General features: G+C 33.1%; 1 protein-coding gene across 6 annotated transcripts in view; it reads left to right on the top strand.

The window, feature by feature from the left end:
* uzip (beta-pore-forming protein unzipped) overlaps positions 1–26,748 on the top strand; it is an 86,075-nt gene that overhangs the window by 26,327 nt on the left and 33,000 nt on the right. For 5 of the 6 annotated variants that reach the window (XM_036374759.2, XM_036374760.2, XM_014246617.3 and 2 more), the window contains exons 3-4: positions 6,259–6,301; positions 23,007–23,037. The gene's annotated coding sequence lies outside the window, so the exon portion shown is untranslated. The remainder of the gene's footprint in view (positions 1–6,258; positions 6,302–23,006; positions 23,038–26,748) is intronic. The other variant, XM_070107904.1, reaches the window with a different exon arrangement.

Below are 26,748 nucleotides of genomic sequence, written 5' to 3'. Positions count from 1 at the left end.
TATATATAAACAAGTAAATAAAACTTCGCTTCAGTTATCTTTCCATTTTTTTGCTTTAAAATTTCCATTTATTTTAACTAATTTTTGGTTACTAAATTTGTTTATATAAAATAAACTAAAAATTTTAAGATGTTTAATTATTTATTTTCTATATATCTTAAAAGAAAAATTATTCACTAAATTCATTTAAAAATACAAAAAAATTAATTGTCCTCAAGATTTTTAATATATTATCTTCTCAGAAATTAAAAAAAATTTAAATTTATTTAAAATCGCAAAATAAATTATTTAAATATATACATATATATATATATATATGTACTTACTTTTTTAATTTTTTAAATTATTACTTTTAATAAATTTTGGTTTTATGTTAAAAAATAAATTTAAAATTTTATAAATTGAAATTTTTGAAAAATTTAGTAAAAAACATGAACTTAAAATCATATACGTAAAGGATTTCATCTTACTTTTTTATTTTTAACCAACCAAATATTATATATTAAAAAATATATACATTTGTATGTATGTATATATGAAAAATGTATATTATAGTTTTTTTTTTTATTAATTTTTGAGATTTTTAACCAATACCCTTTATAATTCATTTTAAAATTTTTAAAATTTTGAACTCATTTAGAATACGAAATAAAAAAATATATCTAAAAGGCTTTTATTGTGAATGTTTTTTTGAGTTTTAAGAAAAAAGTTGTCAACAAACTTGAACCAAAACCAAAAAAGTTCAAAATTTGGCAACTTAGTTTTTATTTTTTTAATATTTAAACTTATTTAAAATAATATGTAAAATAAATTTTATAAAAAATTTGTATTGTTATATTGTTTTTTTGTAATTTTAAAATTCTTTAATCAATTTAATTTTTTCAACTTCCCTTTTTAATTTTTAAAAATTTGTATCTATTTAAAATAATACGCAAAAAGTATATTTAAAAAAATTGTTATTATAATTTTTTTAAACTTTTTAAGAAAAAAAAAATTGATCTAAAACTTCAAAAGTTAAATTTTTTAAGTTTTAATTTTTAACTTATTTCAAATATTGTGTAAAAATTTTTTATTAAAATACGCTTTTTTAACTTTTTAAAAATAAAAAAATAATGATAAAGAAGTTGATATAAAAACAAAAATTTAATTTTTTATAATTTTATTTAAATTTTTTATTTATAAAATATTGGGTAAAAAATTTCTTAAAACAATTTTTATTACAATTTTTTTTTTTTTTAATTTCTACGATTTTCAACCAATATTTATTTTTCAAAAAACTTTCATTTTGAGCTATTAAATGTTATGTTTTATTTATTGTACTATTCCCCAAAAAATACTAAACGATAAAATAAAAATTATTCTTAAAATTTAAAATTTTTTAATTTCTGATTTTCAAGAGTTTCAACCTTAAAAAACTTTTTAAAATATTCAGTATCATATCTTTTTCCTAAAGATATGTGAAATGCAGCAGAATCTATTTTATAAAAAATGTATTACAAAAGTTTTAAATTGATTTTGTAGTTAAGAGAACAATTAATTTGATCGCATATTTTCCAAACGATATCTTTCTCCAATTCAAAATCCACAAATCAAATTCGCCGCTAATCCATAACTTCCATAATTGCTTCGGTATTGATGGTTTGCTTGCACGATAGTCAATTTAAGACAAATTATGTGGCGCTGTGCAGCCAACAGCGCTGGCAAGCATGCCACCCAAGTAAGACCCCTTCTCTACAACCAATCGCATACCCTCACATACTTACATATGAACATAAGAAATCCATAAATCGAGATTTTCCATGAAAACACACGCACTTAAGCGCAAGTCGCAGCTGCGTGCATTCTGCTGTTGCTGCCGCGGCGGCTGTTGCAAAAGCATCGCTGCGCACCGTTATGGGTTCGTGGCACAGCGTTGCATTGGCGCACGTGGAAAAGGGTGCACAATGGCAGTAATAAAAATAAAAAACTTGAAAAAAAAAATAAGCAGAGGTTCGAATAAAGCACGTGAAGCACCGCATGTTGCGGCACCTTAAGTCCAAAAAAGCGTGAATAATGCAACATGAAAAGTGCGCGATGTTGGCGGTGAGTGTGGCTTAGCTCAGTGCGGTGCAGGTTCAATGAAACGACCCGTCGACCAGGCGGCGTACTCCAAGCAAAGCTATCGCCAAGGAGAGTACCGCAAACGGCCAACCATTAGTCAGTCAAGCTGGCGTAGAGAAAAGAATAAAAAAAAAACAATGTTGCGAGTGAAAAAAAAACTAACGAACCATTTTTAATGGTCGATGAAATTTCTTGGTTACGACGAAGGCAAGAAAAAAACTGCTATTAAAAATAAAAATGCTAAGAAAATGTGCTTTGTTGTGTGTGTGTGTGATAACGCTCGTAGCTGTTCTCGGTGCTGCATAATTCTGCTTACAAATGTTACCTTTTGTTTTACGATTTTTATTACATTTTTCTTTTTCTTCCTCGTTTAGTCTTTAATCGTGCGATTACAAGCATATTTCTTTTTTAGTTTTTTTTTTTGTTTTTTTGCTATCGCCTCTTCGCTGGCGTTTCTCAGTCGAAACGAATTTGTTCAGGTATCTACCGCCTTGTAATTTACAGCGAGTAAAATACCGTTGCGCCGTTTTGAATGCGCTGTAATCAGTGAAGCTTTTAATACATAACGGTATTGAACGCGATGGACTTAAACTATGTGCTGTGTAACCCACAGCGTAAATGATGTGTCTTTAATCATTCCAGATGTTAAGTAATGACCGTTATTCGTGCGCTCAGCTGTTGATCCTATCTTCAACTCACATTACATTGAACAGTTCTGAAACTTCAAATATATTTCAGTTGAATAGTTCCGGAGAATTTCAAAGTTGAAGAAAATCTTTTAGTAAGAAAAAATGTCTATAATACCCTTCACAGTTGCATTTCTTATAGCATAAAATGGTATAAAAAGATCTTTATCTTGATTTTGATCGACCAGTTATAGTATAAATTTCGTAAATATATTTTGTCTAATGAAAAAGTTTGTCATACAAGAGCTTGGTTTAGATCGACCAGTTTGTATGCCAGCTGTATCTTCTACTGGTTTGATATCGGCGTTTCCGACAAATGAGCAGCTTCTTGGCGAGAAAAGCACGTGTAAACATTTTCTAATCGATATACAGACATAAAGAAGAACAGACAGACGGATATGGCTAAATCGACTCAGCTCGTCATGGTGATAATTTATATTTATATACATATTGTACTTTTAAAGGACTCCGACGTTTCCTTCTGAGTTTTACAAACTTTGTGGCAAACTTTACTCAATGCATACTTCGAAGCATATAACGCACATAACTCTCTCATCAGAATGCTAATGAAGAGAGCGTAAATGTTTGACCAATAGGCAAGCAAAAAGGCTTTTTTACCGTTTAAGTACTTGAGCAGGCTTCGATTCGCCACTTTTTCATGCGATAAAGTTAAATACTATTCTCTTTCAAAATAATTTGTGAAATGAATTGTGAAAGTTGACTTCATAATGCTTTAATCCTTTCTCTATTTGATTAAGCCAGTTGTTTGTTCGATTCGACATGCTCCAAAATTTGCCAAAATGAAGACAGCTGTTAGTTGGTAATTCACAGCTGTGGTACGAATGTCTGTTGCTCTAAGCGCTTATTTTGCTCACTGTATTTTCCATTTAAGCTTAGATTATCGATTATGCACGCTTCATTTCACGCTTAAAAAGTGAAAGATCATGCAAGACTACCAACTGAGCTGTGTTCGCTGTAATGTCTTCGGCCATATTTTTGTTTGCTTCAACTTGAAAGCATTACCATTATATTGTAACTTTAATTATAACCTAATTTTTTTGAGCACAAATTCAGCATAAAAAGCTTATAACAACGCATATCGCGCTGATTCAGCACTTTTTGTCGCTTTTCCATGTTCTTATAATTGTTTTTTTTTTTTGTGGTGTCTTGCCATGAAAACTAGTTTCAGTACGCTAGCGATGCTTGAAGTCAACTACCGTTTTGCTCCGCACGAAGTCGCAAACTCTTACAACAGTTGCGCATTTATTTTGCCAGCTCATTTGCTCGAAGTCTTTGTGTAGCGCTTTTAGTGCAGTTACTGTTGTTGTAGCATAAATACCGCGCTTTGCTTTTTGCCAGCCTCTTAATTTTTATTGGTCTTTTTATGGCTATTTATTTATACGCTTTAACGAGTGGCTCACTTTGTCACATCTGCGCCACGAATGTGGACTCTTTGGTGGTTCCATTATTTGCAACGGTTGGCAACTTTAGCATGTTTGCTTTAAAATATTTTTTAGATTTTTTTCGCCTTAGAAAACTCATTAGCCATCGCGCCAGTGATGAACACCGATTGTGTTATGTTACCATTGCCATAACCCAGTGGAAAACTCGGCGGTAAGCTGAGATATCTAATAGTTTAGGGAAATTTTTCGGGAGCAGAATTATTGCAGAAGGCCTTTGGTAGGTTCAACAAAAATATAGTATCTCTTATGGGATCAGTTCGCATTTGGTTGAAAATAATTCTTTGTGGACCAGTTTGCAAGCAGTCATCAATAAATGTAACAATTAGTTTGGTCATTTAAGAATAGTTGACTTAAAATATAGCAAGCAGTTTAAAGTTGAAGTTAAACTGTTCGTTCATAACCTTTTTGAACTCGTCCCAAACCAGTAAGAAATATATGCCAATAATCCAGAGGTGCCTCTTTTCAGCTCAATATTATTTCATATATATTTCCACATCACTTTTGCACCACTTGAAAACCAACCGCCATAAAGATAATTTATGCTGGGCTCTTTGTTTCAATCGCTTCATTTATTGACATTTCAATTTTCTGCATTCGACGCTTCATCGATCGTGCGATTATTTCTTTGCATCTGTGAAAGCCTGGCTTTGTATTGATTTGTTTACTTATTTCGCTGCATTTCAATGCATTTTTGCTATTGTTTTTGCAAATTAATAAGCACTAATAAAATGCTAATATTATTGTGTGCCAGTTTGGTTTAATGATACTCATTAAGATTCGTGTTCTATTCTGGGACTGGAATGTTGAAATCAGTCGAGTGAATGAGCTTCGTTTGTTTCGCTTTCAAGATTTTACTGTAAATAATTTATGATAATATTAGCTGAGAATGGTGTTTAGATTTTTTATATAAGAATATTATGACGTTTTTTTGGTCGCGTGGATGCAATAAACTTGGATTTGGATTATTAAGAAAACCGCAGTTTAGGACGTCAAAAGTTTGGAAGCATTTAATTATTTCAGTTTAGATAACAGAATAAAGTCACAGCACACCAAATCTGGCGCATAAGTTAGTTGAGCAACAATTTTTATCTCTCTTATGTCGGCAGACTTCCCTATGGGTGTTCTAACCGCCTTGTTTTGTACCGAAAATGTTTTCCTTCGATAGAAAAAAGATGTTGAGGAAATCTGACGGTTACGCGCACAGTTCGGTTTCGAGCAGCCCGTTGAATAGATAATGCATAGTACATAGTGAGGATCTGAGTGTTCTATTTTTCAATATTCATTCGCATACTCGTTCCAAACCTTTTGAAACCTGTTTTGTTAAAATACAAATTAAGCTAGTTATTGTTTGATAATTTCCTATAAAATCTCGAAAGAAAAAGTGTTTTAAAGCTCTTGTTTTATAAGATGGAGTTAAGTACTAAATTGTCATCTATTTAATGAGCGATATTTTCCTCCATAAATCTTAGATTTTTATGTTATGAGAGAATTTCCCAGGATTTTTCAAAACAGAAGTTTTTTAGTATGAACTTTTCCTCATTAGACTCGAGCGAACCTGAGTACAGGGCAAAAATTCTCACATTTCGATAGAGACAGACAGAAACCTATTGAACAATATTCAGTTTTTCGGTGGGATTGGTTTTGTAATCCATTAGTAGTAGTTCGGACGACCTCTTATGATACACCCTAGGCCATAAGGATCTGGCAGACGCACAAGTTCGCTTTCTGAACTGGAGGTCCATAGGTCCAACGACAGAACGCAAGCAGCCATCGGAAAACCGTTTTGCTTTCAATAGCTGTTACTGTTTAAAATCTTTTACCAGGGTTGTATCTTCAAGTTTTTTTACAATAGGTGTAGGTATGTGATATTGTGAGACTAACCTTGGTTTTATCATTTTTTTTATCACTCTTTTACATTTTTCTAAAAATTATTTCAGGTCATGGTGGTGTATGAAAATTATTATTATAAATTATATATGTTAATATATATATTTTATTTTTATTTTTAGGAAATCAAATATCTACTTAGGGGTCTAAATCTAAAATTTTTCGGTAAGTTAAATCTATAAACCATCTGATCAAATTTAACCTGGACTGGTAATAAAAACTAAGTTTACATATACTAGTACCAGTAAATAAATATGTATATGATATTTATGAATATACAAAATCTCAGTTTATTCTTTTTATTTTTTTTTATGAAAATTTATCAACAAACCTAGTTTTAAAAAAAAATGTGCGAAGAGAATTTCAATGGCAGTCAGCCGTTTTGCGCAAATTATGTCAATAAGCCATCGTTTCTGTATATAAAACGTATGCATGTATATCAAAAAGCACTTCCTTTACTTAACCCCCAAAAAGTCATTAGTACTTCCTTTCTGCACGATTGTAAATTTAAATTTCATTGAGTCGAAGATAAGTTCACAAGACACACAGACACAAATCCTATATTTCTACATACTTACTTATGTATGTATGTATACACCCTGTATGAAAACAATAATATTTAAATTGAACCACGAGTAGACAACTGCCTAAATGACAGCGTTGGAAATTAAGTGTTTGCTGACCAATTGAAAAATGAGTGAAATAAAATATGCAAATATGCAAAAGGAAAAATAAAGAAATGAAAAATATGTGAGAACAAGCATATCGAAACGAAAGTTGCTCGAATGTCCAATGCTCAATTGAATGACAGCAAATACACTTGAGTATAAGCACATATGTATATAAAAATATTTGTGAATATATGTTTGTCGAAGTGATGCGCAGTGAGTCCAATAGGTAGGTGGCACCCCAAAAGCGCAAAAAGTATCGCAATCGCTGATATGTAAACATATATATATACATACACACATATATATATAAGTACATTGTTTTTATAATGTATGAAAATATGCAAATATGCAATGAGTAGCCGGCAAAGGAAGCTGCCGCCCAACACTTCACTGCCCTCAAGCCATGCTCTATACTTTGTCAAACATATACATGTATGTATATTTGTATGTAGCCACCTTGAACTGCAGCAACGGTAAATAGGTATGTCTCTGCAGGGGTTACATCGCTTAACCATTCGTTTCAATTGCTTACTTTGCCCGGTTCATTCGCACTCGCACCCACCCGAGCATTTAGTGGTGCACCGGAGATAGTCATATTCATATTCGTTACCACGAGGCTGGTTGTTTGTTGCTGTAGTAATGAGTGCACGAATTTGCATTCTACAAGTATATATAAATATAGCACATATATACGCATACAAGTACTTATGTTAGTATGCAATTTTGTATATTTCAATAAATATATGTCTCTATTGCAGTCGTTGGGTGTTCGGGGCAAATTGTCGTTGCCAATAATTACTAGTGTTGCAGTAATTTGTTGAGAATACAGTGTGTGTGAAAATCAAAAAAAAAAAACTAAAATAATAATTTCAGGATCACGAAAAATGCGACATACTTGTTGCTTTACATTTTCCTTAAAAGATTGTTGGCGGAAGGGTTGCCCGTTTTTTTTAGAAAATGGATATAAAATATTGTAATAAAAAATATGTGGAATAGAGTTGCAACTTATAAGAAATTACAAAACGCCATTGAAAAATTTAAAAAATAATATATTAGACAGTAATATAATAATACGCCATTTAATACGGTCACTTTTTAGTTTTTCAAAATAAAAAATGTGTATGAAGGGGTTGCCAGTTGTCTCGATTTAATATAAAAACAATTTAATGATATGTATGTATGCAATATATATATAAAAACTAAAACTTTATAATATTGATATAAAACATTTTAATAAAAGAAGTGTAGAACCGGGTTGTCAGATTTCAAGAAACTATAATATGTCAGTAGAAAATTTTAGAATATAATATATTATGTAAAATTTTAATGATTTTTCGGTACACTTTACCAAGAAAATATTTTATATAAGTGGTAACGCTGCTGAATACGTTATTCTAATAAGAGGTGTCAGAGATACGAGAGGTATCGTACATATATAAAAACGATAGATCTGTCGTCTTAGCGCAAAGAGAGCCGGATCTTCGTACTGATTCGACTTTCCAAAAATTTTATACTGGGTCGTATTGGTTACTTTTTCGAGAAGAATTATTATCGAATGCAGTTATAGTTGTTCTTTGGTTCAAGATAAAGTAAATTTATAGATTAGTTTCAATAGTTAAAGCATCTTTAAGAACTACAGTAAGCAATAAAATAAAAAGAGGAATAGAAAAAAGTTTAGAAGCATATTTTGAGCAAGTTTCGAAACCTAAACTGTTCACTAGAATAAAAAACGCTGAAATATGTACCTAGACGGGTTCGAACTCTTAGAAACACTTTTTCTATCAATTTCTCTCAGCTTAGCCCTTCAGAGAACAACACTGTGCTTCAAACTGCTTTCGGGTCAAGTGCACAGATATATTTACATATATGGCTATACTCAGCTTATACTCATATTTTCCTGTGTGTTTGGCACACATTTCCAACCGCATACTCATGCATTGTTTTACAGCCTACCTACTGAGTGTCGAGCATATTCCAGGCATTATTTTCACTTGCTCCGTTGTCGGGCGAAGGTTAAGTGGGTTGCCTGGCAGCTTACACAAGCTAAGCCACATAAGTTGTGGATGCTTGTGGCTCTAGAGCACAGCTTGTTCTAAGCACAATCTATTTATTTATGTAACTATTTATGAAGGCTCGTGAATATGTTTCGCTCATAAGGCACACCTTGAACCACAAGATAAATCATAGCTTAAGGTCAGCACTACGGCGACAACTTTTCGAATTTTCGTGACAGCAAAAATAGTTAACGAATCGAGCACTTATGCGTAATGAATGTATTTATATAATATATACACACATACATACCTACAGATATATATTATATAATTGCAATGTAAGTGAGATTTATTTATATTTAAATTTAAATGATTTGTTTTTCGGTTATTTCGTTCATTTATTTGTTTGTTACACAGCTTAACTTTATTTATTTGTATTTTTTTTAGTTTTTATTTTTGATTTTTTTTGCATTGCAAATGATGTAATGCTCCATCGCCAGTACAATTTGCATGCGACAACATTAATAGTCAGTAGAAATGGGCAGAAATAAATTGCTTGTCAGTCATTGCTTGTTTTTATTGGGCAATATACCATACATACGTTTTTCTACAACACAGAGTGCCTCATATGTTTTAATTTTTTTGTGCGTGATTTATTACAAGCATTTATATGTTTGCTGTTTCCTTTTATTGATATGAAGTTTTTGTTTGGACTCGGTGTGTTTTGACAATTTGCATACAATTGAATTGAATTTGTTTACTTCAATAATTTTTTGTTTATTTCGCAAGAGCCAGCTGTGCGTTCAGTTTTCTCTCGTATTGCAAGCAAGACAGTTTTTATGACACTCAAATTTAAATATGTATGTGATATGTGTCCAATTTGCAATGACAGTAACTATCGAACGTTTTTTCTTGTCCAAAAATCAGTTTGGGGCTTTGAAAAGTTCCTTAATAGAGAGCTTTTGAATCGCTTCCTATTAACTGAATTTCAATTAACTATAAAGAGACTCAACTTTCGCATCTATCTGTATATCTTACCAGCGAGCATTTTTTATGTTAAGAGTAGGTATAAAACGCAAAATCTTGAGAACATGTCTATTGAATCGCAAGATCTAGAATAATTTAACTCCGCAGAATATGTGTAAATAAGTCTAAAAATGTAAATATGTAAAAAATGCAATTAAGCAACTAAAGAAATTTATCTAAGAATTATGTCCAGTATAAGTCCAAACCATGTCGGCATTACCGATACCAATATATGTAGGAAGACAGATCGCTTTCACTTTTTAACTTAATTTCAAGCTGACGTAACTCAATGCTTTGACTATGCTTTGAACTCCGGATTTCGGAGCACCATCAAACTGATAGAAAACTGCAAAAGCGATCAGTGGTCTCTTGTAAGATAACCCGCCAAAGAATCATGGCTTTCTTAGAATCGGTATAAGAAAAAAAGGTCAAGTTGGTGGTTTACATAAGATCCTTTTAAAGAAACTGCATTGGAACTAACTTCCAACTGTCATTTAGTAAAACTTTCGTCCATTATGCCTTCCAAAGATTATACCAAATTGTTTCTGCAGACAACACATTGCCTGTTTTTTTTCGTCGAAGTTTAAGAACGGAAAATCCCAGTAAGTTTCTGTGAAGTGCGAACCAAAAGAAAATCGAGTCACTTGTTCGACAGCTGCTTAGAGAGAAAATATGTAGTACCACAGGTATATAAATATAACTTTATATTTTATTTGTTTCACCTCAAGAGACGCGAATTGTTCAAAAATATGACCTCTCGAGTTGGTAATATGTATATCACATAACCCTAAAAACTGTAACTTAGTTCTTCGCGATGGATTTTGTAATCAGATAAGATGTGTTGGGATGCTTTTATAATACTTACTTATTACTAATGGTGGTGACGTTAGTAATAATGATCGATTAATATAAGATCTTATATAGGACGAACTGTTCGAATGCTAAAAAAGGTAATGGGCTTCGGGAGTTTGTCGTATTTTTAACATTTAACCTAAAAGCTGTGTTCTGGTTCACCGCGATAGATTTTGAAATAATTAAGGATGTGCTGGGAAGCTTTTATAAAACCTATTGTTGAGAGCAGTGTGCATTTAGTAATGGTAGTCGTTTAAAAAAAGATCTTTTATTGGCCTTTTATTGATAAAAGATTATAAAAGAGAGCAAGGATCAATTGAGAACTTAACATCTTCAATATTTTGAAGTAATTTTTTGAAAACTCAATAACGCATGAAAATAAATTTTTGAGCATTAGTAGTGAAACGTGCTTTTAAAAGCTAAAGCATCTACTGTGAAATGGTTAGTGTAAGAACCGGAACATTTTTTCCGAGAGGTTATGGGATCTTCTGTCTTTTCTGTTTATTAAAATAATAATAAAATTAAATTTAAAGACAAGGCATGCACCTTTAGAGCAGAGTTCAGTTTGAGTATTTTTTTCCACATCTTACTGAGTGAAACAATTAAGAGTCGTAATTTCCGCCAACCTAACCTCCGTCAACTGGGTTAATAATATCAAGCAAATTAATGAAATACTCATCTACATACGAGCAAGTAAATTTTAATTGATTAAATTTGACGGAATATTGTATTTGGACTAGCATGTCAGTGGCTACTTGACTTACTTTAAATTATACAATGAAATATGACAAAGCGGTTAGAACTTTAAATGCTATTAAGACTGTGAAAAAATTAAAAGTATGAGCAGAAAAGAAAGAGTGAGTAAAAGAGAAAGAAATTCGGAGGAATGCGCATGCAAATGCCTTTAAATTAGCACGAAGTTCCGTGCATGCCGATGTGCAACATGAGACCTCGAGCTGTTGCACGCAGCAACGCTGCACGGATATGACGTAACCAACAACAACGCCCATGAAGTGAGGAGTAATTAAAATGCACACAAGTAACCTCAAATGAGCAGGAAGAACGAACAGTCGAGAGTAGAGAGTAGCGAGCATGAAAAAGCATATGATCGGCGGTTGTCGTGATTGAAGGCAAAGTGGAAATCAAAAGCAGCTACTCACGACCACTCGGCTTAACGGAAGTAGTAGCGGAACATAATGCACAGGTGGCAGTCCGTTACTCAGCTCCACACATAATTGTGGCTTAAGCGAGCGGCTTTGCTCACCTGTTAGGAAGTGCTTGTGAGATTCCAAAAGCCTGCCGCAAATATCAAATGAGTTGTGGGCGGCAATAGAACGCAGCTGACAGCCGTTTGACATCTTTTGTGTCGGCCTGCACGTTGCTCGCTTCACATTACGGTTATCGCGCTTTGTTGCATGTCAATTAGACGCTTGGCGGTAATTAGAAAATTACGAAATTACCGCGCAGAATGGCCGAGCTGTCAACCAACGCATGTTGACAGGTAACGTTGAGTTTGTCTGACAGCGATTACGGCGATTAAGCGCTTAAGTGGTGCAGCTATGAAATTGAAAAATTGAGGTTAACGCATGGCGTAGAAACGCGACGAATTTTAAAATTATGTGTGCGGGAAGTCTAATTGTGTTTTTTTATAACCAACGCATAAGTTTTCAGGTTATCAAATGAGGTTTAAAAATTGTGGAAATAAAAAAATTAATAAAATTTATTTGGATAAACGAGGCCAGTAAATGTGGCAACTCTCCGGAAAATGTAAAAGTGCTTTTTAAAACTCAGCAGTTTAAAGGTCTCATATATTTTAATACATATATTATTTTTTCTATAGCCATCACTGTCAAGCTTTCGCTAGACTGAAGTTGAAAAATCTCGATAGTCATACTTGCGGCGCACCCGGTGAATGAGCTGCTATCGATATTAGCTAGCTCAAAAAATTTGCGATAAGCTCTAAGCGCTTTAAATTTTTGATTTAAAAGGATAATTTGTTCCATACTATAGAGTTCTTGGCATCGTAAAGAACTTTCACAGTTGTCCAAGTGGGTTTGTTCATTACTTTTGTCGCGCCTAACCTTTTTGCTGTAGAAACAGCAAAAAATATTTTCGAAATAGTTTTGCTGGCGGTTGCTGGTTGAATCTAAGCCACTGACATAGACGATTTTCTACTAGTCGACCCTCTTGTTTTTTATTACTATAGTAAGCTGTGAAATTTCCAAGCCCACATGGTTCATAATCATTTTAAGACATGTAGTATAAAATTTTATAAGATATTGTATTTTTTATTCGTCTTTCAGAAATATGGCTTTAGAGTGGTAGCACCGTAGTTTAGCTAGACCTTTTAAATCGAGTTATATGAATAATTTGTAGTATTTTTGAGTATATTAGAGCTCTGAGGAGTTTTCTTTTTCGAGAATATCGAACTGTCGATAAAACTTAACCTTACCAGACTTATGTTTATAGCTTTTATACGAATACTTTGTAAAAAGTCTGTCTTCGGATTCATGAAAAAAAATAAGGGTGGTTTTCTGACCGACTATTTCACTGTAATTTATACTTCGTGGCCTGAAAAAAGTAAACACAACGGTTTCTAAATCGATGTTGGACTCACATGGAACCATTGGACATATTGTATGTGATATATAATACTCAAAAGACATGGAGCTTTGGGTACAAAAACAATGAAGACAAAAAAAAAAGTATGCCGTTAAAAGTGTGAAAAGAATCAACTTACTGTTAAACGCGGATTTTAATTTAATTAAAAAATAAAGCTTACAAGTAATAGAGTTGTTGTTGTTGTTGATGGCATCATTTGATAACATTGACATGCATATGAACACTCAACCATCGAGCTCGAACGTTAGGTTTACTATACTTGTACTCTTGCTTTTTTTTGTTGCTGTTGCGTTGACTGCAACATCCATGTATTAGTATGTTGATGTCGCACACAAGATATAACCATATTACTTGTCAACGCTACACAACAATAGAATTTATATTATGCACGACTGCATTTTATGGCTACAAACATGCGGACTTACTATAATATTAGCTGACGTAGGAATGTATGCATCTAAGTCGTAGCATATCACTGCCATTGTCCATGCTGTCAGTGGCAGTCAGAGGCTATGATTAGTGCTTGAAAATACATATATATATATATATTCTATTTGCACGCTAAGAGAGTTTTAGCTGATTTCTTTGATGAATTCGGACTAGTCTGATTGTAACTGGTTTGGAAATAGTTGCAGAGAGACCAGAAAACCTACATATTTTTGCTTGCGAATGAAATATGATTTTTTTTCAGTATTGTTTTGTGAATTCAATCTAGTTCGATTGTAACTAGTTTGGAAATAGTTGAAAAGACACCAGAAGAAATTGTATATTTTTGTGTGGGATTGAAATAAGAAATTTTTTCAGTATCAAAAAAGTTTAACAAGTTGTTTTATTGACCTTTTCTGTCGGTACCTAGCTCTGAACTAGTTAAAAATTTAATAAAAGCTGTTAATGTTTTTTACTTATAGATAATAAAAAATTTAAATAATTTGAAAATTTTAATCAGTGAGACTGAACTAATTATTATTTAGTCAAATTTGGACTCGTTTGAGAGAAGTTATTTATTATTTAACCAAATTAGTATTAGTTTGAAAGCAAGTAGTTGAAAATATTTCAGAGAAACTGATTCCTATATGTATAATTGCTTTGCAATAAAAATTAATTTTTTTTAGTGTTAAAATATCTAAAAAATGTTTATAACTAGTAATTTTTTGGACAAATTCGGTTCTATTCTTTTGGCTACTACTCTTGAACCAGTTAGAAATAATATAAAAACTTTGAATATATTTTACTTTTTAAAAATTGAAATATTTTATTTTAACTTCCCAATGAATTATAAAGCAAAAAAGACTAAACTAGTTACTAATTCGGACTAGTTTTAATGCAAACTAGTTCAAAATGGACCAGCTGAAATTAATGTGTTTTTTCTATTTAAAGAATGAAAAATTAAGTTTTAGATTTTTTAATTTTATATTTTATTTCAAATGGTGCTATAGAGTGTACTAGTTGGGAACCAGTCGGTTTGATATTTAAAGTTGTAATTTTTGTACTATATATATAATATCAAATGTATGTAGTGGCTCATTCATCCACTTGCATGCTAACTCGAATCAGTGTCTCGACGCCAACGCATTTTAGTGCTTGTCAAAGACATAAATAGAATAGTTTGAGTTCATTATCTAACTGTCATTATTATTTTGCAATTGTTTTTTTGTTATAGTGCACACGCAATGGCAAGATTGTTAAATATTGTGATTATTTGCACGCGAGCTTTAAATATATGTATAGGTATATGCATTTAAATATACAATACATATACATATATTACGTCCTTATTGTCACGTGGGCTTTTATTTGATTGAATTGAGTTATTTTTATTTGAATATTCGATACTACAATAAATTTGATCTTCCATACATCGTACATAGATATGTATATATAATATATTTCGCTGCTTATACTTTAAATGTGAGTGGCTTCGTTGAGTGGACTGTTTAAGGGAAGTTCGCTGTGAATACATATAACCTCAAATTTAATGCATCTAAGATAGTGACTTCCACATCTAATTCTTTCCAATCTGATATTTGTTTTTTCTACGAATTTCGAAAGCCGCAAATTTCGAAAGTTATGCAAGAAAATACAGATGAATGACTCAACTTACTTAGATAATGTATTGTGTCGGTACTCCTCGCTATAAGTGACGACCATTGATCATTAATGAGGCTTTGTTCTGATTACTAATCGAACGTCATAGATGCGGTAATCTTTCATTCCTCAAGATAAGTGTCGCACTTGGACTATGTACTACAATAGATTTAGTCCTTTGCGAGTTCATTAAATAGCTGTTACTTACCTTTAGTTCGCTTAAAATTATTTATGATGCTTTCTTTCACGGTTTTATATAAAATGCATCTAATCAAATCAAAGTAACTATATTCAGTTGGTTTTGGTTGTGTCAGAGCACTCACTAAATGGCAGTATATCTTCAAGGAACTTGTACTGAACTATAAGAATAACCTTATATCTCGAATAAGGTTTGAATCTCTTCTTATTTGCATCTAAACTTCGACTCAGCTTATCGAAGGAAGCAGTAAGACTGTGAGTCGGTTGCTCAAACACTAACTCTTCAGCTATATAATCTTCGTAACGAGAATCAGGCGAAAGCGTAAGGTTTTCCTCTTCGGCTTATTTGTTAAGCTTTGTGCAAGGACTATTAAGTAATTGGCTGAACTATGTGAAACGGGAGACTTTGAAAACTTGTAAGACGGCCATACTTTTTGCTGATACTACGTGGACCTATGCACTTTCCTTACAAATTATCAGCTTCCTTTACCCAGGTGCCTTATCAAAATACGTTCCAGCATTTAATATATTCCTCTACATATGGCCATCTGCCAATATAGCCTGCTTTGACGAAGCAGTGAACTTAGCAAATCAAATATTTGCTTAGTGGCAACGCCGTGCACTTTGCTCAAAAAGATTTATGTGCTTTATGATAATTTTTTAGTGTCACCAGAAACGTTAGACGCAACAAAAAATGCTCGTGTAAAAATACGTGTGTGTGTTTGTGTTAGACGAAGGATGACATAGTGAGTTTGGCATTATACATATATAACTAGCATGTATGTGTGTATATATGTACATTATGTACATATTGAAATAGTAGTTATGCGCTGCGAATATGGACTATGTCATTCGAAAGTTTGTACCGCCTGCCGTTCGGCGACCGCCGAATGGATGCGGCGATGCAGTGACCTGGAAGCTCAAATAGCTCCACAACACTTGGCGACACTGTGGGCGGCATAGCAACGCCTGAACAACAGCAAAAACAATAAATATAACAAAATAAGCAACAACAAAAGAAAAACAATAATAATAATAACAATAACAACAATATGGTGAATGTCGGCTGCCACCAGCAGCGATAAGTGGTTGATGTTAGCGTCGCTGGTGAAGGCGATGATGTGGTACATTGTAGTCAAGCGGCTGCTGCAGACAGCATGTATGCATAAGTGTGTGTATATATGTGTACATATGTGTGCTTGAAAACACGAGTCAAACTAGAGATAAATGAGATTCCGCACGCGATTGCCATGCCAAGCATTAAACAAGAAATGGGTTGCTTGGTTAAGTTTAGTGGCGAAAGAAGTGCCTGGACTTGGATTGCATAACTAAGCGCCTGTCGAGATGTTAGATAGCTGCGTAGGTGTGTATATATATATGCGTGCGCCTCACGTTTATTAATAGAGTTGACCTCATTCTGCCTTGACCGGATTCCGAAGAAGTGAATTTGCACAATTATACGAACATATATGTACATATATATGATAATACATGAGAACTACGAGCCTGTGTTTATATGTAATTGTGTCAGCCCAAGGAGTTACTGGCATTTGAAATTAAAATTGCTGCTATTATTTTATTTGCTTTAAATGAATTAAATTTTTAAGCGAATGCCAGCAGCACTTACATACTTCTACACACATTTTTTTGTACATGTATGAGTGGGTGCCTGCCGCAAGTCAGTCATACTGTTCACACAATTATTCACACACACACACACATATATATATTTTTTTGCAAATATGATTTGCATGCTACATGCCTAGCAATCTGCCTTTCTTTTTATCAGTCTAGCTGCTAAACATACCTATAATAAGTGTGTGTATGTATATATGTTTAGCTGTGTGGCATGACAATATATGCCAGTGGCATTTATTTGATTGAAACAAATTGTTTTGAACGCAATTTTTAGCGTAATTACAGCAGCTATTATCGTCTGCAGTTTTAGTACACACACACACACACCTACACTTATACCGATTCGCTTGCTTTATCGTGGCATTTGAAATACCTAGAATAGCGTGCTTCATATTTATTTGTGACTGCTGGTTTGTAATTGTTTATGCGCTTTAAAAATATCTGTTATTCTAAATTGAATAAATTTATTTATGGATGCGAGCCTAAACTGTTAGTATTGCTGGCAACTGGTTGAGATTAAATTTAAAATTAAAAAATAAAACAAAAACAAACGTTACCTTTGGCTGCACTGAAGCTTGAATACACTTCACAAGTGCTTTTCTTTTAACACACAAGGGCATACAAAATCTATATCTTGATTTTGATGGTGCAGTTTATATGGCAGCTATAAGCTATGGTGGTCCGATCTGAAAATTATATTCCAAGCTTATAGCTTGGTCTTTAGAAATAATCCATGTCAAATTTTATGAAGATATCTTGTAAAATAAAAAAGTTTTCTATACAAGAACGTGATTTTGATTGATCAGTTTGTATGGCAGAATATGCTACAGTGGTCCGATATCGGCGATTCGATAAATGAGCAGCTCTTTGGAAAGAAGAGGACAAAATTGCAGATTAATGTCACAAAAACTGAAGGACTAGTACGCTGTGATACAGACAGGCGCACATGTCTCCGACGTTTTCAGGGTGTGACATACTTCGTGACCAACTCAAAAATACCCTATGTAGAGTATAATGAAGTCTCAGATAAGAAATAGCACAGATAGCAAGGGATTTAATTTTATTCCATAAAAAAACTGGTCCAAACAGAAACAAGAGTATAGCGTTGGAACGTTTTTTGTGTTGCTGAATTAGCCTTTTCCAATTGAGGGTTGTTTTTGATACTACAGTTGTTGGCCGTATTTAAATTAAATAACTAAATATTACTATTTATTGAAAGATTTTCTCTAAAAAATCTTCCTAAAAGTCTTTCAAAATGACTTCTTGTGAACATAAGCCCTGAAATCATGCTGTTCACAGTGCTGAGTAGAGTTTCGATTTCGAGACATGGCTAAAAATACTTTCTAAATCGTTTCTGTACTGCTTATTATTATCATTTGCACATATGTATGTGTGCACACTTATGACTTTCGTAATTACTGTCGTTTTCTGTGCTAATGAATTAAGTCTCGTGTTAACTTTAAGTTATTGTCATATTGGCGTTTAACACCTCGTTATTTGCTCAACAACAACTTATTAAAGCAGATGTGTCGGCATGTCCGTATTGTTTGCTTGCTCAAGCACCTGCCCGAAAGGCCAGAACATGCGTGTCGGTTTCCTCTTCATTGCACATGAACACCACTCACAAGCTAATATTATATATACATATATGGATATTAGTATGTATGTATGTATTTGTGGGTAAATATCACAATTTGAGGTGCGAAATCTCCACACTGTGTTGGCTGCGCTTGCAGACGTGTGAGTTTTGCCTGAATATTCAAGAGTTGGCCAACAAGTGGGAAGCTTTAATTTCACTTAAGGAGATACATATGTGCGTACATAACATAATCTATGTTGTTGTTGTAAATATTTGTGTAAATTCGTGCAGATAACGCAATTGTTTTAAAGCCTAAGCAAAGTGTGAAAATAATTAGTTTAGACTAAATAAGTGTAAAAAATATTCTCTTATGCCAAGCATCTAGTAACAGCGAAATGGGATTTGTTGAGTGGTTCTTTATGAGTAATCCTTTTTATCCTCCGATAGTTTAATATAGAGCCTTTTAGATATATTTTCGAATGCCTAAACACTTTTCGTGAATATTGCTCTACGCGTAACAGAAAACTGTTTAATATTGACTCAGCCTCAAAAAAATTAATATTGACTCAAAAGCTGACTCTGTGACTGAATCTCGGGTACTTATAGGTTAACCTAACCTAACTAATTATACGTATGTAATTATTAAAATTATACCTTTTTTATATTCTTTAATATATGTTCTGCTAGTTTTCATGATCTCAAGCTTCTTTGCAAATGTTTTTAAGAACCAAAACTATCATGAGTGCGGTAACTGCTGCTAGATAGTCCTCTGGCTTTAAGGCTGTTTCTAAAATAACAATTTACGACAATTTGTTTTTGTTAGATAGCATTGTTTTGATCCTACCTCATTATATTATAGCTTAGTTGATATTTCGACTATGAGAACTTTGTTCGCTTGTACATAGTTGACCGAGAGAGCGTCTCAGTCACTGAGCTAGTTTCTGAATGTTGTTGAATATTACTCTGAGAGATAGGCTGGATGATTTTAAGAGCACACTGTGAGAATGTGTGCTCAAACTTAAAATATCTTACATAACAGCTTTATCAATATTTGTCGACCTTGATGTTGATTGCGGGTATAATTTTGGTCGTTACACATCTCAAAGATCGATTTCAGTTTAGTTTCAAGTCGCCGTAGACTTCACAGAGTGATATAAGAGCAAATTAACTCAATTCTGGACACGGTATACTTGTATTTTTATGCGCTAGTGTGTTTAGCTGGAGATATAACCTATGTTGGATGAAAATTCCCATTATATTGAACAGAGTTATCAAAATCTATTATTTAAACAAAATTTTACATTTCCGTTTAAGTACTAATGTAGTTCTTATATAAGGTTTCATGGTATTCGTTTATCAATTCGCGTTTACTTTTCAATAGTGAAGTTTAGGGAGAGAGAGAGAGAGATCAGCATATGATTTTTGGCATATCGAATAGCTAATTTTGATACATGGAAAGGGCAAAGGAAGAAAATTCTTATTTATGTAGAGCTAGTACCGAACTAAATCGAAACTAGTATCAGTTGAGACAGGTCGTTTACTCTTTTACCGTGGCTACGTATTATCAAAATTGAGCGATTGTAACTGGTAATTAGATATTACACGAAATATAACTGTAATATCATATGCAAATGACCCTCAAGTAATTTAAACATAACCTTTCTCTAAGTCTGCCTATCAATTTCGTTTGGAACGTACTCAAAGCCAACAACAGCGTACACATTGCGTAGCTAATTGCCGACAAAACGTATGAAAATTTGACGCCTTCATGCGTTGCACGTTGAACATGTTGCAAGTGATGGAAATTCACACTCGTTGTAACTGCAGAAAACAAGATGATGAGAAAGAAAACGAAACGCAGAAGAGCCCAAAACCTAAAAGGCTAATTAACTAAAGTAAACAGAGCAAAACAAAAGCTAAAAGGTTTATGTAAAATAATACGAGCTGCTGGGGAAAGGGCTTGAAGCGAAGTTGACGTAAAGGGTGTCCGAAGTGCGGCTAACAAGACGCTAATTGTGTGATGGACTAAACAAAAACAGAAAAAGTAACACAAAAAATTAAGTAACAAAAGGGCAAAAATAAAAACAAATTACTAAATTATGAGGTAATTGTAAGTAAATACAGTGGATATGGTTAACAATGCGCCGGAAAACAAAAACAAAATGAATATTTGAGAGGCAAATGTGATGGAAGTAAATAGAAGAATATGTGACGAACTTACACTAAATGTTTTAAGTATTGAATTGCAGTTGGTGAATGTTGACTACGGGGCAAAATTATATGCATATGCATTTCACAGCAGGAAAACTTTTAATAAACAATATAGCGTTAAAAAATATTTATATAGCATAATAAAATCATTAAATATTAACAGAGTGCATACTTTAACAAAGTTGGTCATAAATATAGTAAATAATAAGAAAAAACGTTAACTTCGGTTGCAACGAAGCTACAATACCAGTCACTAATAAAAAAGTTGTTCATACACAAACTCGATTTGGATCGGTCAGTTTGTATGGCAGCTATAAGCTCTAGTGGTCCGATCTAAACAATTTTAACGGAGAGTTTTGCATTGGCTTGGGCAGTAATCTGTGCGAAATTTCAAGAAGATATCTTGTAAATAAAAAAAGTTGTTCATACAAGAACTTTATTTGGACCGGTCAGATTGTATGGCAGCTATATGCTATAGTGGTCCGATCTTAACAATTTTTACGGAGATTTTTTCATTGGCTTGGGCAGTAATCTGTGCAAAATTTCAAGAAGATATCTTGTAAATAAGAAAAGTTGTTCATACAAGAACTTTATTTGGACCGGTCAGATTGTATGGCAGCTATATGCTATAGTGGTCCGATCTAAACAATTTTAACGGAGATTTTTGCATTGGCTTGGGCAGTGATCTGTGCAAAATTTCAAGACGATATCTTGTTAATAAAAAAAGTTGTTCATACAAGAACTGGATTTGGATCGGCCAGTTTGTATAGCAGCTATAAGCTATAGTGGAGAAAAGAAGGGGTACGATATTTCAGATCGATATGCTAAAACAGAGAGACAAGTTTACGTATTTTCAGATGAACATAGCTAAATTGAATCAGTTCGTCAAGCTGATCATTTTTATATACATTTTATAAGACCTCCGACGTTTACTTTTTAGTGTTAGAAACGTCGTAACTTAATATACGCTGTTCGTGGTTTAAAATGCCAAGGTAACTGAAAGGCAACGTCGCAGCAGAACTGAATCAAAATCCAGAACAAGCCACGCCAAGAATATTTTATATGTACAAACCTGAAGAAAGTTGCCTTAAAACACTAATATCGCACCATAAAAGCCAAGAAAAAGTACACGAGTAGGGCAAGCAAAAAATTAGTGTTGACAGCTCTTGTGGTTGCTGGCGGGACTTACCTATATTTCCACGTATATATGTGTAAATATAAAAATCACCACAAGTCTTAAATAAATCAGGCAAATTGTTTTCTCTTTTGTTGTTGTTCTTCGGCATGCCAAGTTTAAAGTCCAAGTTGCGCATAATTTGCAGATGAAGTGGCAAAACCGCAAATAACTGGGAAAGAACGTAAAAAAGTAATAAAAAAAGTAAACACTTGAAGTAGATGAAAGAGCTAAGCAAATAGCTACAAGTAAGCATGCATGCGATATATAACATATATAACCTTCTTTGACTTCCTCTAGCCAGACCACAATCACTTATTTTATTTGCAAATGAATTGGAGTTCTCTTGTTGATACTGAAAATCTAGCATAAATAACCTTCGAAGTATTTAGCAACATTTTCTTGCAGGGTTGCATTTCTAATTACCTATACGTTGACTTTGCTGCATATCGATTACAGAAAGTGTGCGCGCTGTTACTTCATCTATGCTTTTTCTTTTAATCGCTGCTTAGTCGTATTGATTACGCGGAACGCTTGAAGTCAATAGCTCGGCTCAAAAGTGCAAGATTAAGAAAACGGTATAATTGTTGTAAATACAAAGAAGAATGCTTAAAGTTTGTAAGGAAGTAGTTAAGAAATTAAATATAAAGCAAATTATATGAAAAAGAGCTATATATAGCAACTATCGAGTATATGCTATATTGTAAGGTGCATAAATTTGCAGTAATTTCAAGTAAAAGTCTAATTGTAATCGAAACTTGTTTTGCATTAAGACATATTGGAGCAGTATTTATAACTATATATCTTTTTCTATTTGCAGATAATCTACAACAACCACTATTTTTAAAAACGTAAGTAGCTCTTTTTCTAGTTTATACTATAGCCAAACAACAGACAGATTCTAAGCCAGACAGCACATATAGCATGTTCAAAAATTTCAAAAAAAAAAAAAACACATTAAACTTAAATGAAGTAACTCTTTTAATATGAGTATTATAGAATACAAAAAATTCACCAATTGGCTTTTCGTTGAAAAGCTTATTTCTTTAAGTATTCTCAAAATAAATTTCCTAAAAAGCAATTTTGCCTCTTAAAAATTGACATAACATACACTGATTTGACCAAGAACTTGCTGGCTTAACCGTTCTAATACTTTTGTGTTCTTGGCTTTTCGTTTGGCGCATTTTGTCGAGTGTGTTTTCAAAGATGGCTGAGAATATTTATGTAATGTGTAAGAGTTATATCTAAAACTCTCTACAAAAACTAAATAAACAATTTTTTTTTTGGTTGAGAAATATTCATAAGAATTATAGCTAGAACTCTCCACCTAAACTCTTTTAGCTTCCCATTGAATTGGCTGTATTTTATTTCAGAATTTAAAAAATCTTTCCAAATTCAAACTGTTTCGAAATTCTTGATTCTGTTCGATTGTGAATTCAAACTTTCAATCGATGTGGTTTAAAATTTCGTAAAGGGTGCTGCTTAGATGATAAGGTTAAATATTACTAGAAGGCTTAACTGATTACTAGAAAATATATTTATATATAGTTTGGAATGCAACTTCAAACCTGTACTTGTATAAAACTTATTCGAGTGAAACAATTCGTTAAAGCTCTGAATTATTATTTTGTTTTGTATGATTTTCAAGAACCCTACAGTTATTATATATAATATCTCAAAGTAAGCTAAAAATCACCTTTCAAAAAGTATCTTGGGATTCACAATGCGATATTATCTAGCGAAGCGGTGATTACTTGGGTCGTTTTACAAGTTTTAAAGCTACATTTTCTTTCTGTCACTTTTTAGTAGCAATGATCTTCATACAGATTAGGGAATCGAGCTCATATGAATAATTTACTACCAAACCTTTCCAGGGCTGTGATATAAAATTGAAAACAGTGTAACTGAAAAGTACATTGAGAATAATTACAATTAGCGACATGACGATATCTGGGTAAAAGAAATGTGTGGGTTCTCAAACACTACTTAGTAAACCTTGAAAACACTATAAAGAATATTTAAATGATCAGCGTGACGAGCTGAGTCGATTAAGTCATATCCCATTGTCTTTTCGTCTGTATATGTATACACAAACTAATCCCTCAGTTTTCAAGAAATATCAATCTGAAATTTTTCACACGTCCTCCACTCGCCCAGAACCTGCTCAATCGTCGGCACCACCCATATCGAGCAACTATAGCATACAGCTGCCATACAAACTGCACGATCGGAATAAAGTGCTTGTATAGAAAAATTTTTCTTTTGAACCCTATATCTTTACGAAATTTGTCATGGATTATTGGATCTTCCATAAATACATGATTTTTACTTGTTTGTCTCCAAAAGTGTTTACCCTAATGGGATGTGCCAAAATGTTAATGAAATTACATTAATACTAATTTGTAGAAAAAATGACAAAAACTGCTTTAAACCAGCGAATTCAATTAGCGACATTTATTTTGTTAAATTGTTGTTATTAAAAGCATTTATGGACATATGCCGCCGAAAATCATTCATTTACTTAAAAAAACACAAAGGCGTGTAATATTTGAAGAAGACAGTAACGGCTTCCGTGCGCAAAGTGCTGATGAGGCGACTCAAACTAATGAGAAATCGGCACGAACAACAAAATAAGCAGGCAAACAAGTGGTTTGATATTTATTTTAGTATATATATATATATATATATATATATAAGATATATATATAAGATGTGTGTACATTTGTAGATAGGTATTACATAAATGTGTTGACTATAAAAGAAATTTTCCGTAGCAGTTTGTAACACCTCCGAAGCACTTAACGCCTGGAAACATGAAAAATAATGTTAAGCAACATAAAAAAATATCCAAAATTAACAGCAACAACAACGAGCACAATGAAAGATATTGTATTTTAATTATTGTTGTTATTACTTTTATTTTAATTTCCAATTTACGCTTACTGACTGTAACGTTCTCCGCCGCGCGCAGCGCGTATGAAAGTGTGTGTGCTTGATCGGTAGCATTGACCTTGCTCACGGGCAGCAGAGCAGCAGCGTAAAACGCGCCTTTGCACATTGGCTACTACGCCACAGTACCCGCACTGGAAGACAAGCGATGACCGCCGAAACTCGTTCCAAATGAGCCACAAAACTTTTAATTGGCCGAACTTATTGGGTGGCGTTGCGAAAGGCAGCACACCGACAGTGTTGTTTGTGTGTACTATGCTGCCAATGATGTCAACGCTTGCAATGCTAGTTGCTTTAAAAACAGGCAACACTAATAAAACCATTTCAACCACGTGCTTCTTCGGGAACAACAACCGAAGATCAGTTGAAGTTAAGCGTAGATTTGCTCCGTTTTGAACAGAGCGTCGCGTTCGAGTGCCTAACCAGTTTATATTTATGCTTGAATGGGTCAGTTTGTTAGTGGCTGTAAAACGACAGAGCGCATGCGCAGTGATTTCATGCGCTACAAATAAACTCACATGTTTATTATTACGTTACATTTATATTTTTATAGCAAATACGGCATTTCACATTAATTTTACTTTATTTCGTATTATTTCATTATTAATCGGTGTCTGTGGTTGGCGTGGCGCTGGCACTTATTTATGCTCATATGCTCGTGTATGTGACAAATAAATGCTTATATGAGTATTTATGTTGATATCATTGCTCATGCGCTTAAATAAGTGTGACCGTTGACTTTCAAGGTGGCTGACGTAATTTTTTACAATACTAATTTATAAACATTATTTACAATCGTTCATTTTTGAGTTCATTTGCTTGCACGCTACAATCATATGTATGCGCAACCGCTAGTCCAATACAAGTGCTAAGTTAATTTATACAGAGACATGATCCCAAGCCATTTATCAATTAAATTTCTCATCGATCTGTAGTAATGCACTCGCAACAGGGTACAGTGGGGCAAAATCGAGAGCTTTATTGGAGAATTTTTTTTTTTCTAAATTTTTTTTTTTCAGTTAGCAAAGATTTGCCGCTGTAGAGTCGCGCAGCATCTATTATCCGCATATGTTGACGTTTTTCAATTTACTGAGCGACGTCTGACAATTGACAGCTAATATGCATGACGTGAGTTGCCATTTGTTTTTGCATATAAATACTTGTATTTTTTACGCTAATATACCCACACATACATACATACTATACGTAAAAGATTCAAGCACACATTCGCCTAATTTGTTATTATAATTTATTGTCATTGTCATGGCATACATATCAGTCAATCAGTCCGGACTTACAAATCAAGAGTACATCTCTATACCATACATATAAGCATACGCAAACGTATGCATACTTGCTTATATATTATATATTTGTATCATACATAGAAAAAATAGTTTAGATGCATATCTTTCTTAATTACTTTAGATAGATCATAGCTTTAGGGGTCATAATTTAAATAAAACTGTTGCGTAATAAATTTTATAAGCTTACGAAAGAGGTAGAGTGATAAAAAAGAAATATTTGAGAATTTTTTTCGGACTTGACTATTTTAAAACGCTTAGCTTAATTAACAGAAAACTAAAACAGGAATATTTAAAAGAATTTTACAT

The sequence above is a fragment of the Bactrocera oleae genome, chromosome 4, assembly GCF_042242935.1.
Source record: "Bactrocera oleae isolate idBacOlea1 chromosome 4, idBacOlea1, whole genome shotgun sequence".
Lineage (NCBI taxonomy): Eukaryota > Metazoa > Arthropoda > Insecta > Diptera > Tephritidae > Bactrocera > Bactrocera oleae.
Note: the sequence above shows the minus strand (reverse complement) of the source record. Positions and strands in the feature narration are given on the sequence as shown.